General features: G+C 26.6%; 1 long non-coding RNA gene across 1 annotated transcript; it reads left to right on the top strand.

The window, feature by feature from the left end:
- The first annotated feature begins 7535 nt into the window (after window positions 1-7535).
- LOC111028240 lies at window positions 7536-9562 on the top strand. The gene is made up of 4 exons (XR_002603885.1): window positions 7536-8238; window positions 8309-8374; window positions 8744-8755; window positions 9524-9562. It is a non-coding gene; the product is annotated as an uncharacterized LOC111028240 (long non-coding RNA).
- Window positions 9563-10210: the final 648 nt, after the last annotated feature.

Here is a 10210-nt window from a genome sequence, read left to right as displayed (position 1 = left end):
TTAATTTAATTATTTATACAAATTACCATGCAATGTTCAAAAAAAATATCAATGTTTAGTTTGTTGTTAAAATATAGAAACGCAATAATATTATAGTTAAAAATTTTTTTTTACAATTCCTACAATTATATTGATACGTGATTATTAAAATAGTTTACTATGTTCTTACAGCAACATTTTAAGTAGTAGATAAACCATATTTATTTAATTAAAATAACTGTTGAGATTCAATCAAAATTGTTTATCTGATGATCAATTCCCTGAATTTATTAAATATTTAACATTTTAACCAACAGAGTAAACTTATTTAATCATACGATATAGTTATACCGAAAATAATAGGAGACGGTCACAAAATAGGTTTTTTTTTACAGATGTTGCACGAGCATACAAACAATTTGTTCTGAAACGTAAGTTTATATCATATAGTGTGTGTAAAAACTGATAAACAATATTACCTATACAGTAACTGTGTTCTTTACAGAGTGATTTTTAAGTCTGTTCACATTTATTTTATAGTTAAAATATGAAAATATCAAATTTCTGATTTTTGAAATTATTAAACACACTTGAAAAGAATATTTTCGAATCCTTGATATTATTTTCCCATATAACAAGATTAGGTTATCTAATGGGTATTAATTTTCGATTTCAATTGCATTTTTTTTTTCATTATTTATTGTTTTTTAAATATATATATTGATAATAATTTTCTGCATCCGCAAATACAGAAGTTTTAAAAAGTATTTTTTATTTTATAATTGAAGAAAATTCCAATATTATCTTTGCATAAATAATTAAAATTAAATCATCTTATGTTGAATACAATCTCACAGACTCAAAAAATCTAATACTAATTTATTTTGCAGTAGCTAATCAACAGACTAATGATTGGTTTAATGACTTCTGTAAGATACAAATTGAAAATAATAAGTACGTAGACTTTCTGAACAATATGTTTGAAATCACCAATATTTAAATATATTGTTTAATAGTTTTAAGAAAAATGTTAATTGAATTGAATTGTATAACATAATGTTATATTTTATTAAACTATTACATACATGGATTTCATTATAACTATAAATATATTATACTATTATAACAGTTCAAACTTAAATAAATGCTGTGTTAATAATTCAACCTATACCTATACCTACCGTTTACTAATTACTAATAGTATAAATTGATAATATACAAGCATATAATATGTACATACAGTATATATAATATATCTAAAATATTTTCATGTCATAAAACCTATACCGGATGCATCTTATGTCATTTTTTTTACATTTTTTTTTGTATAAATGTAAATGAAATTTTATTGGTTTGGTCAAAAATAATGAATAAATTTAATAAAAGACACTTAGTAACTTATTACAATAGCAGTTGAAAAATATTAAAATGACATAGACTAGATACTAACCTAGATTCTAAGTTCACATTTTGACAATATTTATCAAATTGAAAATTGAAAATAATTTTGTAGTTAAAAATGTATAAAATTTTCAATTTTTATAGGTAAGGATTGAAAATTTAGAATAAGGTTTCACTTAAGCAGTTTTTTATCCACGACTAAGAAATCTAAAAAATATATGAATAGGTACTTTTATTTTGTACAGACATTTTAAGTTTGAATTTTTACAAAATCGAGTACTAATACAAAGAATAACGTTTATTATTTTGTTGTAATTCGATTCCGAAACAGCCCAATTTTACACACCTATATTTAATATTTTTTTAGCATCACTGATAATTTAAGAAAAATATGAATTCAACTTTTCGGCTACCATATTAATAATTAGTAATAACAATATAAAATATCCTAGACTGACATCCCGTCTCCGCTCATAATCGTTTTTCGTGTACAATGTTATGATTATATTATTGATTTCAATAATATAATATCTAATATATAGTAATAACATTAACTTATCGTTCTTTTTCACGGATGTAAGTAAGGCTTTATTTTCTGAAAATTTGTAAGGTTAAATCATCTATTTTGATTCACCAATTAGTAGTTTATTAATTATGATCCTCTAAAGTATAGTAAATGCATTAATCATTTTAACTGAAATAATTTGTATTAATTTAATTTACAAAAGCTTTACAATTTTTTCTTTTAGCTATCTTTTTATACATTTAAGTCGGTAATCCTATGACACACTCAATAAAAAAAAATTAATTTTGGGATACGTGCCTACAAAATTGATGGCAAACATAGTCCATTATTTTTATGTTAACATTCAGTACAAACATCAAATTCAATACTATTTTTGTAATTTAATATTATAACTGTAATTAATTCAATACTTCAGATTTCTTTCATCTCAGTTACTTTTCTTACAATACTAACAGATAACGAAGACAGGACAGGATAGGTGAAAATATTGCTGATTTAATTTAATTGACTCGAATGCTTGTTGAATTGTGTTATTTATTTTTAAATGCTCCACGTTGACAATAACATTTCAATTGTTGTTAAGGAGAATTAAAATACCAGATCAGTGAATATTTGCAAGTTTTCAGAAATTATACGATTTGACACGTTAATTTTCTTAATTTAAGAAAACTGTCGATAATTTTTTATGTATCTATAGTTCATTAGTTCTGCTTCTTTCTATATTGAGAACAGCAATATTACAAAGTATCTTTTTTGAGACGTGGAGTTTCTTTAGTAATTTTTAATGTATTTCAGCCATGACCTCTCAGTTGAGGCTGCAGTTATTGGAAATGTAAGAAATATTATTCAACAAGCAGTTAAAATGCCAGGAAAACTACAAACCTAGTCATTTTGAATAATGAAATTTATTTGTTCTCTTACATCAGATAGATAGTACCAATGAATGTAGTAGTTGATAAAACTTTCATTTAAATTAAATTAATACATATTGATAGAATTCAAATTGAGTTAAATAAACGTGGCATATTGCATTTTTTTTTTAAAATTAAAATTTAATATTATAATAGGTTCCCAGTGGTGTGTTATACTTTGAATCAGGGACATGGCCTTATTGGTCTTCATTTATACGTACCTTTAAAAATTTCAATCAAATTATCATTACTGATAAATTTAAACCGTGTTCAATAAACCATAGCCAGTATGGCACCGAAAATAATTTACAAAATAATTTTCCCAGTAATGCTATTTTTAGTTGCAATTATAACAAGACGACAACAAGACGTCAAGCATTGGCATTTATCAAATTGCAACACACCATATGTATATGTATGGCCGTAGCCCATTCGGCTCCCGTTTTCCCCAAACAGCTCCTGTTTTACAAAAAGGTAAATTATTCCCTAACGGCTCCCGTCGGAAAAGGTTTTAAGATCAAGTAAATTTCCAAATGGCTCCTGTAAGATATATGCAAAAAATCATACGTTAGGTAAATTTTTGACGCATAATTTTCTTATAAAATGTATGTTTGTTATTAAATTCGAAGAAAATTCTTGAATTATGTTTTCAATGAGTTCCTGTTTTTTTTGTACGAGTACGTATAATATATATGTATAATTAATTTCGGTATACATAATATGTTTAATGTTTCGGTACTTTTGATATTATTAATGTGTCCAATACTTTTGGTTAAATTTAAATTATACAACCGTATACAGTATACCAATGGTATAAGGTACATCGGTATACCGATAAAATTGTCAGCCGTTAGGGAATTGACCTGTTCGTAAAACCTTTTTCAACGGGAGCCCTTGGGATGTGCCGATATGGGGCTGGCAAGACCCTGTTCGCCCAAAAACGACCTTTTGCTTTTCGTCCAAATATTTTAAAACTACTTTCCCTTTTCGCCCAACAATTGCATTTTTAAAATAAACAATTTGGAAACATTTAAAATTATTTATGTCCAGTATATGTCTACAATGGTCTGTGCCTGGTTGAATATTATAAATTAAATTCAAACTGAGGTCTACATTGAATTAAATAGTGTTCATTTACAAACTTGTCCCAAAGATAAAAAAAAATATAGATCGACAAAGAATAAATGAGGAAAAAGTACAACAATATAAAACAGAAACAATCATCGGTATAATTTTATTAAACTAATGGCATTTACTTATTATAAATTATAAACTCAATAATTATATTTTGACGATTTATAATTTTATATTAATTTTTTTTTGAGCTAATAATATTCTTAATACGAATTCATTTTCTTTTATTATTGACACAATTATAAATTTAACGACCTTTTAAATGTTTTAAGAATTATTTTAATGTACATTTAATTCATTAAATGCACAAAATACACAATACCTTGTTGGAGAATTATAAAAGCCACCTCCTCGTGGTACTCTCTGGGTAATGCTAAATGGCTTCCCAAATTGTGCTTTATAAAAATGTGATCAAAAAGAGCTATAATATTCTTGGGCAAAAGAGAAAGTAGTTTTAAAATATTTGGACACAAAACGCCATTTTGGGAGAAGAGAGTCCAGCCCCCGTTTGTACATTATTGTTGTTGTTGTCGGTTAACAGTATACATATCGTCGGGCGATACTCTTCGCCCAAAATATCGATTTTTTTCCCTAATTTTAAAACTAAATTCCCTATACGATATATGTATACTGTTAATCAACAATAATAATAATGCACAAACGGCATTATCATTAATTTACTAATATTATAATAAAATATGATCGTAATAAAAGGTTTTAATATAGGTTTTTATATTCATTTTATAAGTATGGGCCTTATGTAAGAACGTGAAACGGTTTCGACAGCACTGTTATTCAGTTATTATAGTCATATTATTTATGATACACTAGGTTTAAAGTTATTTTCAAAAATATAAAATGTAAATTGTTCGATACTCATACTTTTGAGTTTTGACTTCAGAAATATAATTAGTCCTTCTATCGAGTTTGAGGGTAATTGAATTGTTAAATCTGAGCTTATATTTTTGTATAATTGGGTAAAATTATACAAAGCTTTTATTAACCTATATCCAGATAAATAAACTAATGCAATTTGTTGTGGAGAACCAAAGTATTCCATAATTTCTTTTAATGCGTGAAAATTGAAAACAGTATCAATAACTGGTAAACAATTTGAACTTTAAGGTTATCTTCGGCAAAATTTAGTCTTCTATGTCAAATTTAACTTCATCGAAATGTTTAATAGCAAATTTATTGCCCACACATAATATTTTTATGACGATTAGATACCTCCGTCATAAAATCACCACTGTTAATCTCAACCTTAGCCGTCGCTAAACCAAACTTTATTTATAAACGACGGGGTTTAACCGAATAAACAATATAAACTATTTTCGTTATTTATATTAGCAATTTGTAGGTAACTTCATTATTAATATCATATTAATTCAAATCTAGATACTTTATGTAGCGGTTTTATGTAATAAAAAAAATATGTCGATCACACAAACGAATCAAATTGCGCTCCCAAAAACGCCAGGCATCTGCAACATGGTGAACTGGTGTATGCGAATCATCCATTCAACCAACACCTTCACTTGTCACGTCACTGGCAACACCCTCAGGATTTTTGTTTGATACAAGTGTACGGTGTCTATTATGGGGTGTTGTACTGTTGTATCAAGCATAAACATAAACATTATTAATATTAAAAATATTAGCTAGGTTAAGTACAATATGTAATATTAAGTCTAAGTCAGTAAGTTTTAACAGCAATATAATATCTATAATATCTAAGTGATAAGAATATACAAATGTTGAGTCGGTGGTGGTGATCTATCGTGACTCGATCATCGTCCCTAGACACTAGTGTTCATCAATAGTGCCTATTATTATAATATTTGTTGGTTCATTGTGTATGTCGAAGTAATCGTTGTACAGGGCAAGGGTGATAAGACGTTTACATTGTTTTGTACTATAATACAAAATCACAAATGATATGATACATACAAAATAACGATGCAGTGCACTAGAGGAGGAATAATAAAATATTTACATGACGTATGCAAATACAAAAATTATTAAATGTATTGCAACCACTTTATAATTATCATTACTGCATTTAAGATACACCACACGTCATATTGACACAGCTCCAACAGGCAACTGACTTTGACGAAGAAATAATTATTTCATCATGATCGCATATAATATTAAACTATTACGCATATTACACATTAACTTATTACACATTTTAAAAACGTATATTGTATTCCTAATATTATGGACACATGGATATATATTACGATGTTAAAATCACTAAAAATGTTTCTTATTAGATTAAAGCTCAATCTGTAATTAAATAGAATATTTTGGATAACACATGGTTACAAAATAATAACAAAATCTTTTGAAAATTTCAAATTAAACATTAATTTCATATTCAATCATTTTTTAGAGTAGTAGGTTATTTGGGTGACGTAACGATGATGACTGACCAATTTATAATTGTTTTCACGTGTTCTGCGTTTAGACTGGAATCTCGAATTCTTTATTACATTTGGTTACAAAATGATTACAAAATGCTATGAAAATGTTGAGTGAAAAGAAATTTGAAGGGTACCCAGGTGCTGGGACCATGAATTTAAATTCCATCTTCTGAACTTCCTAATAAGTTACAAAACAATTTAGAGTGGGTACATTTCATAACAATATGGTTACATAATTTCGCGAAATTTTGGTACAAAAATCTAGATCTTGGGGTACCTACTGAAGTGACAGAGCTGTGACTCTATCTAAATTATTTATATTTATCAACTGTGATATGAGCGACTCCTGAAGAATTTTATTTAACGTTTTCAAGCATTTTCACTCACAAAAAAAATGAAATTGTATAAATTTTAAAAAAAATGAAATAGGTCACTTAGTAATGACACTGAATTCAGTAAAAATGTAGAAGAAAATATTTAAAACACCTAATCACACAAAGCAACTTGCTTTGCTAGGGAACAACAAACATTTTGTTCAAATAATACATGTATATAATACTCATAAGCTATTCGATTGTTTTTTTCAAATGTTTGGAAGCGAATCTAGTTGGTGTATTCTATAATCTAAAATAGAAAATTCTCAGTAGTTTTTAAAAGCGAAGGAAATAATAAAAACACAAATTAATTGAAAACGGGAATATGTACGCAGTATCAATCTTTGAAATCCTTTTTGGTGGGAGATATATGAACAATGGCACTTTTTTTTAAGGGTTCAAAGTCAAATTTTGTATACACTTGTAAAAATCACTCGAAATTCGATTATTATATTTTAGTAGTTGAAATTTTAAAACATTTTAATTTTTGCTTTTAGAAAAGTTTAATTTTTATAGCTATAAGTATTAAATATTTATAACAAAGTTTATGAGTAGTTGATACTCTTACCAAAAAATCTAAAAGATATATTATTACAGTTTTTTATATAGATATTTTAAGTTAAATTTTGATGGGAATTATATATTTAAACTACGAATAACGACATTGATTATTTTTTGTTTTTATAAATATTATTCGTGGGTAGGTACTAAATTAAAATATCTTTAAAAACAAATAATCTACCGAACTGATAGATAAACCATACTGCGTAAACTATAATATCTATATAATTATAATTTAATTTGATCAATACGTTGTTCCATCGTTGAACGATGATCGGTAGTGGAGTTTAAAGATTCCGCTTCGTTTTAGTAACCAAGTTAAAATATTTCGGAGGCTCTGCACAATGCACATTACATATACAACAAAATTCTTCAACTTTTGTAGGCTGTGCATTGTGTTTTAAATAAATTTAGTAACATGTGGTGTACTAAATTGTAAATATGTTTTAGTCTTTATAAAAAAAACTAGGCTGTGAAAACACTCGTGTTCGACGTAGTATTATCGAGTTTAATAACGACGATACTGCTATAAAAATATGCTCGTGGAGTGCAAAATAAAATAAAAATATTTTAAAGGAATTTTGCCGAAACTATAAGTTTATTCCTTAATTTTCTCGAATCATTTTAAAAATAAGTCTCGTGAGATTTGTATACCATTCAGGTGAGAAAAACCGATACAAAACATTTTATGCATTTCCACTGTTTATAAGATGTATACAAAATATTTGATGAAATTAACAATCATGAATGTTTGAAAAAACAATTATCTGATATCGAAAGCAACAACACAAGGACCAGAACGACCAGGTGATAACGGTGTTTTCAGTGTTCAAGCTCAAAAGATATTCTATATAAAATCCGGATTGAAGTCCAAGTGATGGGGGAATAGATTGGGGAACTTACCGAAGTCTGTATTAGAATTGGTATGTAATTTCTTGTATTAAATCAAAATGATTTTTTTTAAGCAGTATTTAATTACTCTTATATTTATAGTAATTGCAGTTTGGATTATGCCTGTAGTTACTGATGACCCTGGTCCTAATTTAAACAGTTTAATTGGTGAGGATTAATATATTGATTTAGAATGATTTTATTTGTGTAATAGTTTTTAACTTGTCGATATTTATTGGTCATGATTTTATATTACTCTAGAATTAAAAATGGCATAACTAATAAAGTCATAACAATTTTTGGACTTATTAGAATTTTATTTTATTTTAGTAAACCATCAAATAATATTATCATCAATATCTTAAACAATTTTTTTCTACACAGGTTTAGAACATAATTTTTATAAGTACAAAGTTGCTTAAACATTGAATGACGTATACAAAAAATAAGAATGATGGTTAAATCATTTTAATGGCTAACAATTAGGTAATTTGCAGTAAATAGACAAGATTGAATAATCATTTTTTTTTTTTTTAGGATATTGTGCAGGTAATAATATTAAATTACTTTTAGTAAACAAACAATATCTTAGTATTAGTTATGATATAAAGACATTTGTACTCGTAGAAACAAATATTGTGTATTTTTACATTTTGCATAGTGGGAAAATCATTTGAGAGTAAGTTATAAATACTAGAAAGAAAAACATTAAAAAACAAGATATTGGTTAAGTGTTTAAGACGAAGAAAAATGTGTATTGTTATAAACAATACGTAATGAAAACATCGTTATAGAGTCTATGGTCACTGAGGAGGACATTATATGAGTAAACGAAACTAAGTGTTGTGGTAGAACAGAATCTTTGAGAAAATCTACCCCTAGTGAAACTGATAGTTTTGAGAGTTAGAAAGACACAGATACACGGGACGTCTAAGGACGTGGATTTCAAATTGGATGAGTTTGGAATTAATTATAAATGGTTGGGAAAAACGGTTGTAAGAAAAGATAGTACTAGTGGCCAAATAAACGAGAAGAAAAAGAATATGATTAATTATTATAAGAAAATTAAAAGTTGATGTGTAGTGTGTATTCTCAAATTATGTTTTCTATTTTAAAGTGAACTTGTTGTGTTTATAAATTATTGAAGCTATTAGGAAAGTATCTTCAAAATTACATAATATGTCTTGTTTAGTAAAATTCATTGGCCTATGATTGGATCATTTGATATTAGCGAACCATTAAAAAATTAATATTTAGTGCTCTCTACTCAAGCATAGTTTTTTATAATATTATTTGAATAATTATAAAATGTCTTAGGAATTCTATTCAAATGTGCTGGATTTAAAAGTAAGTTTGTTGTAACCAACAAATAATTCATATATAACTAACTTTTTATAAAGTATATTATACATAATTTTAATTTATAATCATTGATTGTATGATCTTAAAGGTAATTTTAAAGCCGTTATTTTGTTTTCCATATACTAGGATATTTGCTGATAACATGAACAAATATTTATTTATTTTAAGAAATATGTTTTGTAATGTACACACAACATTGAATGGATACTAAAATGTATATTGTATACTGTATTGAGGCTCTAGCGACAATGGTCTTTACAATTTTTATTAATCAATCTTGTTTTTTATTTTTCTGTATTTTGAAAGTTTGTTCTTACTCAGGGAAGTTTTGTTCACACTAAATAATTAATTCTACCATTGAATACATATATCTCAGTTTGTTTAAATTTTTTAAAATTTAATAGGTATGGTACTTTATCAATATTTACATAAGATAGTGGATTAAACATGAAATCTTGAAAACTTCTTGATCATTTAAACTTAAATGTATGAAGTAAGAGTAAATTCTAAGAAGATATTCACCAAGAACTTTTTTTGTACCCCTAAAACTAACCCCTAAAATAGAAAACTCGGTGTTGTAGGAATCCACCAGTGGTGCCATCTGTTCAATTAAATAAAACACAGTTGATTTGATTGTGATTT

Source organism: Myzus persicae, unplaced genomic scaffold (genome assembly GCF_001856785.1).
Source record: "Myzus persicae strain clone G006 unplaced genomic scaffold, MPER_G0061.0, whole genome shotgun sequence".
Lineage (NCBI taxonomy): Eukaryota > Metazoa > Arthropoda > Insecta > Hemiptera > Aphididae > Myzus > Myzus persicae.
This window is presented reverse-complemented; position numbering and strand designations above follow the sequence as displayed.